The sequence below is a fragment of the Mandrillus leucophaeus genome, unplaced genomic scaffold (assembly GCF_000951045.1).
Source record: "Mandrillus leucophaeus isolate KB7577 unplaced genomic scaffold, Mleu.le_1.0 Scaffold182, whole genome shotgun sequence".
NCBI lineage: Eukaryota > Metazoa > Chordata > Mammalia > Primates > Cercopithecidae > Mandrillus > Mandrillus leucophaeus.
Genome location: NW_012101832.1, coordinates 1,218,464 through 1,223,536, shown reverse-complemented (window position 1 = coordinate 1,223,536; position 5,073 = coordinate 1,218,464). Strand labels below are relative to the sequence as shown.

General features: G+C 42.1%; 1 protein-coding gene across 1 annotated transcript in view; it reads right to left on the bottom strand.

Annotated features, from left to right (window-relative positions):
• The window catches only part of MYCL (v-myc avian myelocytomatosis viral oncogene lung carcinoma derived homolog), a 15,459-nt gene that overhangs the window by 9,875 nt on the left and 511 nt on the right, over positions 1–5,073 (bottom strand). The window lies entirely within an intron of this gene.

Genomic DNA, 5,073 nt, shown 5'->3' with positions numbered 1-5,073 from the left:
CTCCTACCTTGGCCTCTCAAAGTGCTGGGATTACAGATGTGAGCCACCACACCCCACCTCTAATGCTTTAAAGTAGAGATATGCCAATTGTATTAGTCTGTTTTCACACTGCTGTAAAGAAATACCTGAGATTGAATAATTTATAATCAAAAGAGGTTTAATTGACTCATAGTTCCGCATGGCTGGGGAGGCCTCAGGAAACTTACAATTAGTGCAGAAGGGGAAGGAGAAGCAAGCACCTTCTTCACAAGGCAGCAGGAAAGTGTGTGAGTGCAGGAAGAACTGCCATTTATAAAACCATCGGGTCTCGTGAGAATTCACTCACAATCATAATAACAGCATGGGGGAAACTGCCCCCATGATCCAATCACCTCCTACCAGGTTTCTCTCTGGACACGTGGGGATTACAATTCGAGATGAGATTTGTTTGGGGACACAGAGCCAAACTATACCTTATAGAGACAGAATAACTCTCAGGCCCAGTCTAGACTATAACCTAGTTAAAAGTATTAATGCAGCTAAAGAAAGAGGATGCCAGTCAAGAGGGTCTGGGCGCCAAGGAAGCCAGAGATCAGGGAGAGTTGCCAAGACAATCACCAGCAATGAACATTCTCTGGGGACAAAGATGCTGGTCCAGGAACAGGGGAGATGGAAGTACCATTCTTTGGAGCCACTCAATTCACCCCCTACCTCACTCATGCTCTGGATCACCAAGCAACCCTCTAAAAACTGTTCCGTTTCCTATGTAGATCAGTCCACAGGGAGAGAATGCACTCATCATTGAACAGGAAGATCCAGTCTGCTTCAAAGCCCTGCTTCCTCTTATAAATTAATGAATTGGCATCTGATTTGAAATATCAGTCTCATGAGCCTGGTTAATGTGTGTCTGTTCTGTAGAGATGCTGCTGCTTTTAGGGCTAATAGCTCTGGTTTCTAAGCTGGACCCAGGATGGTGATGAATTCACCAAGGTAGCAAATGCTACCCCAGGGACCTTCCATTTTTCTGCAATATTTTATTTCCTTTATTTTTTCTAAAACATGTTTTTAATCAAAATACATGTAATAAATTTTTTACAAATCAATTAGGCATATGGCAAAGTTAAAAAAGAAAAAAAGGCCATATTCTGTCTTGCCATCAACTGATTCCCACTCCCCAAAGCAACTATTGTTTTAGCTGTTTTTTGTTTTGTTTTTGTTTTTGTTTTGAGACAAAGTCTCACTCTGTTGCCCAGGCTGGAATGCAGTGGTGTGATCTTGGCTCACTGCAACCTCCGACTCCTGGGTTCAAGCAATTCTCCTGCCTCAGCCTCCTGAGTAGCTGGGATTACACGTGTGTACCACTACGCCCAGCTAATTTTTATATTTTTAGTAGCGATGGGGTTTCACCATGTTGGTCAGGCTGGTCTCGAACTTCTGACCTTGTGATCTGCCTGCCTCAGCCACTGCACCAGGCCTGTCCCTCATATTTCTTTCCGTATTTTGACCAATACAGATATCTACTTTTTCCTGATTTTTAAATGTCTTTCTTTTTCTTTATTTTTTTATGATGGAGTCTCACTCTGTTGCCCAGGCTAGAGTGCAATGGCACGATCTTGGCTCACTGCAACTTCCACCTCCTAAGTTCAAGCGATTCTCCTGCCTCAGCCTCCTGAGTAGCTGGGACTACTACAGGTGTGCTCCACCATGCCTGACTAATTTTTGTGTTTTTAGTACAGATGGGTTTTCACCATGTTGGCCAGGCTGGTCTCAAACTCCTGACTTCAAGTGATCCACCCACCTCAGCCTCCCAAAGTTCTGGGATTACAGGCATGAGCCTCCATACCCAGCCCTTTTTCTTTTCTTTTTCTTTTTTCTTTTTTTTTTTAATTGCCCCTTGCAGAGCAGCGCTAACTCATACTCATAGACAGAGCTCCCAGAGCCAGCCTAAATTTCCTTTCCTTTTTTTTTTTTCAAGATAGGGTCTTACTCTGTTGCCCAGGCTTGAGTACAGTGGCACCATTTAGTCTCAGCCTCCTGGGCTCAAGTGATCCTCTCACCTCAGCCTCCCTAGTAGCTAGGACTGCAGGTGTGCATCACCACACCTGGCTAATTTAAATTTTTGTGGGTTTTTTTTTTTTTTTTTTGTAGATACAGGGTCTCACCATGTTGCCTAGGCTGGTCTTGAACTCCTGGACTCATGTGATCCTCCTGCCTGGGCCTCCCCAAATGCTGGCCTAAGCCACTGTACCCAGTTTATAATTCCTTTCTTATACAATTTTTTTTTCAGTGTTAAATTGCCTCAGTTTTTTTTTTTTTTTGCTTAGATTTCTACATATCTATTATGAATTTAACCCTACACATTCCCATTAGAGCTACAAAGATTACTCCATATGGTCAAACACACTAGGTAATCAATCTATCAGTTACATTTTTTTTCTAGGAATCATCTTGGTTGGAGCCCTTTGTCTTCCTGTTCCAGTCTGAACTTATTGATCTCTTGGCCTGCTTCACAATCATCATCCTGTGACTTCCCTTTACCATCATCTTGGAAATTCCCTCTGCTTCTCTCCTGTGTTGCATCCCTGTTTTCTGGAGATCATTTCTTCCTCTTTCTCGTTTTACTTCCTCACTTTGGTGGAGCACATCCTCTAGCAGCTGCTTTGAGAAAAGGTACTTGGGAAGTAAAATTTTTGAGACTTTGTGTTTCTGAAATTGTTTTTAGTATACCCTTTGGTTGATGGTTGGCTGGCTATAGAATATTAGATTAGAAAATAACATCCCCTGAGAATGTTAAAGGTACTTCTTTTCTGTTTCTTAGCAACCAGTATTGCTATTGAGAAGACTGATATCATTTCATCTACAAACCTTTGTATGTGATCTGTTTCTCCGGTAGCTTTTAGGATATATTCTTTGTCCCTGGCATTTTAAATGTCTTCAATGATGTGCCTTGGTGTGGGTCTGTTGGAATAAAGAATTTATTGGCCTTTCTCCCCAGTTCCTTGGAGGTAAACTCTAAATCCTTGGAATTTCCCAGGTAATAGGGGTGTCTGTTATTTATGGTAGGCACTGATAGCTTATGCTAATAAGGTGACCCATGGGGGACTCCTAGATAGTTTAAGATGACTCATGATAGGGGCTGTCCATGCGAGAAAGACAAACCATGAAATTAGAGTGCTGGGGTTTTGAGCCACTTGATAATCAATCTGACCTCTGGACAGGGGAAGAGGGCTGGAGATTTAGTTAAATCATCTGGACAATGATTCAGTCAATTGTGCCTACATAGTGAACCCTCAATGAAGACTCTGGACACTGAAGCTCTGGTGAGCTTTTCTGGTTAAAAATAATCTGTGTGTATTGTTACACATCAATGTGCCAGAGGATGATGCATCCTGACTTCGTGGGAAAAGGACACTGGAAGCTTCAAGTTCGGGATCCTCTAAGACCTTGCCTTTTGTGTCTCTTCTTTTGCCTGGTCCTGATTTGTATTGCCTTTGCTATAATGAAACTGTAACTGTAAGTATAGTGCTTTCCTGAGTTTGGTGTTCTATGGAATTATTGAACCTGAGTGGGTAGCGGGAACCCCTAGATTTGTAGTCATTTGGTCTGAAGTGTGGGTGGCCTGGGAAACCCTGAGCTTCTATTAATAGCTGGTTTCTGAAGTGAGGGCAGTCTTGTGGAGACTGTGCCATTAACCTGTGAAGTTTGGCCTAACTCCAGATAGTGTCAGAATTGCATTGCAGCATCTTTTTGAATTCTTTGCGCTAAGCCTTTTATTTATTTTTGTTTTTATTTATTTTTTTAAAATTGAGACAGAGTCTTGCTCTGTCACCCAGGCTGGAGTGCAGTGGCACAATCTCAGCTCACTACAACCTCTACCTCCTGGGTTCAAGCAATTCTCCCACCTCAGCCTCCCAAGTAGCGGGATTACAGGTGCCCATCATCATGCCCAGCTAATTTTTTTATTTTTAGTAGAGGTGGGGTTTCCCCATGTTGGCCAGGCTGGTCTCGAACTCCTGACTTCAAGTGATCTGCCTGCCTTGACCTCCCAAAGTGCTGGGATTACAGGCATAAGCCACCACACCCAGCTGCCCTAAGCCTTTTAATCTGGAAACCAATTCACTCTGTAATTATTCCTTTGAAAAATTCCTCCCCTCCATTTTTCCCTTCTCCCTCTCTGAAACTCCTGTCTTGTCTTTTCTTTTCTCTCATCTCTACCTTTATGTGTTCTGTTCGACTTCCTAGGAGTCAAAATTCCAATCCTTTTTTTTCTAAAGTAAAAATAGAGATAAGGTTTCCCTATATTTGCTAGGCTGATCTCAAACTCCTGAGCTCAAGCAATCCACCTGCCTCAGCCTCCCAAAGTGCTGGGATTACAGGTGGATTATAAGTGTGAGCCACCACACCCAGCCAAGCATCCAATCCTTTTATTCATGTTCTCAACTTCCAATCCTATTCTTGACTTAAACATTTTTTGACTGATATTTTTTAATTTTTAAGAGCTCTTTTTCTTGTTGTTCCCTAAATGTTCCCTTTTTGGAGCTTCCTGTTCTTTTTCCATGGACACAATCTTTTTCCCATTTTCCTCTGAGGCTATTAATAATAGTTTTCATATTTATTATAAATTTTGAAAGTCTTGCCTGCTCCCTGTTTTCTCTGACTTCTCCCTAGATTACTTTGCTTTGTGTGTTTCATTAGAGGCTTTCTCAAACATCCGATAATCCTTGGTATAGATGTTTATGTATATTACAGAGTAGAGCCAGGCATGGTGGTGTGCATATGTAATCCCTTGGGAGACTGAGGCAGGAGGATCGCTTGGGCCCAGTAGTTCAAGATCAGCCTGGGCAATATAGTGAGACCCCATGTTAAAGAAAACAAAACAAAACAGTAAAGCATTAAAAGCTGATTGAAAGCTCTATGTGTGTGTGTGTGTGTGTGGTGGGGGGTATTGATTACTGAGCTTCACTAAAGGATTCTAGGCAGGTACCTAGCAGGGGACTCCTCAACTGTCTTTTCCAGTGCATCTTTCTTTTTCTTTTCCTTTCTTTTCTTTTTTTTTCTTCTCTTCTCTTCTCTTTCTTTTCTTTTTTGGGGTGG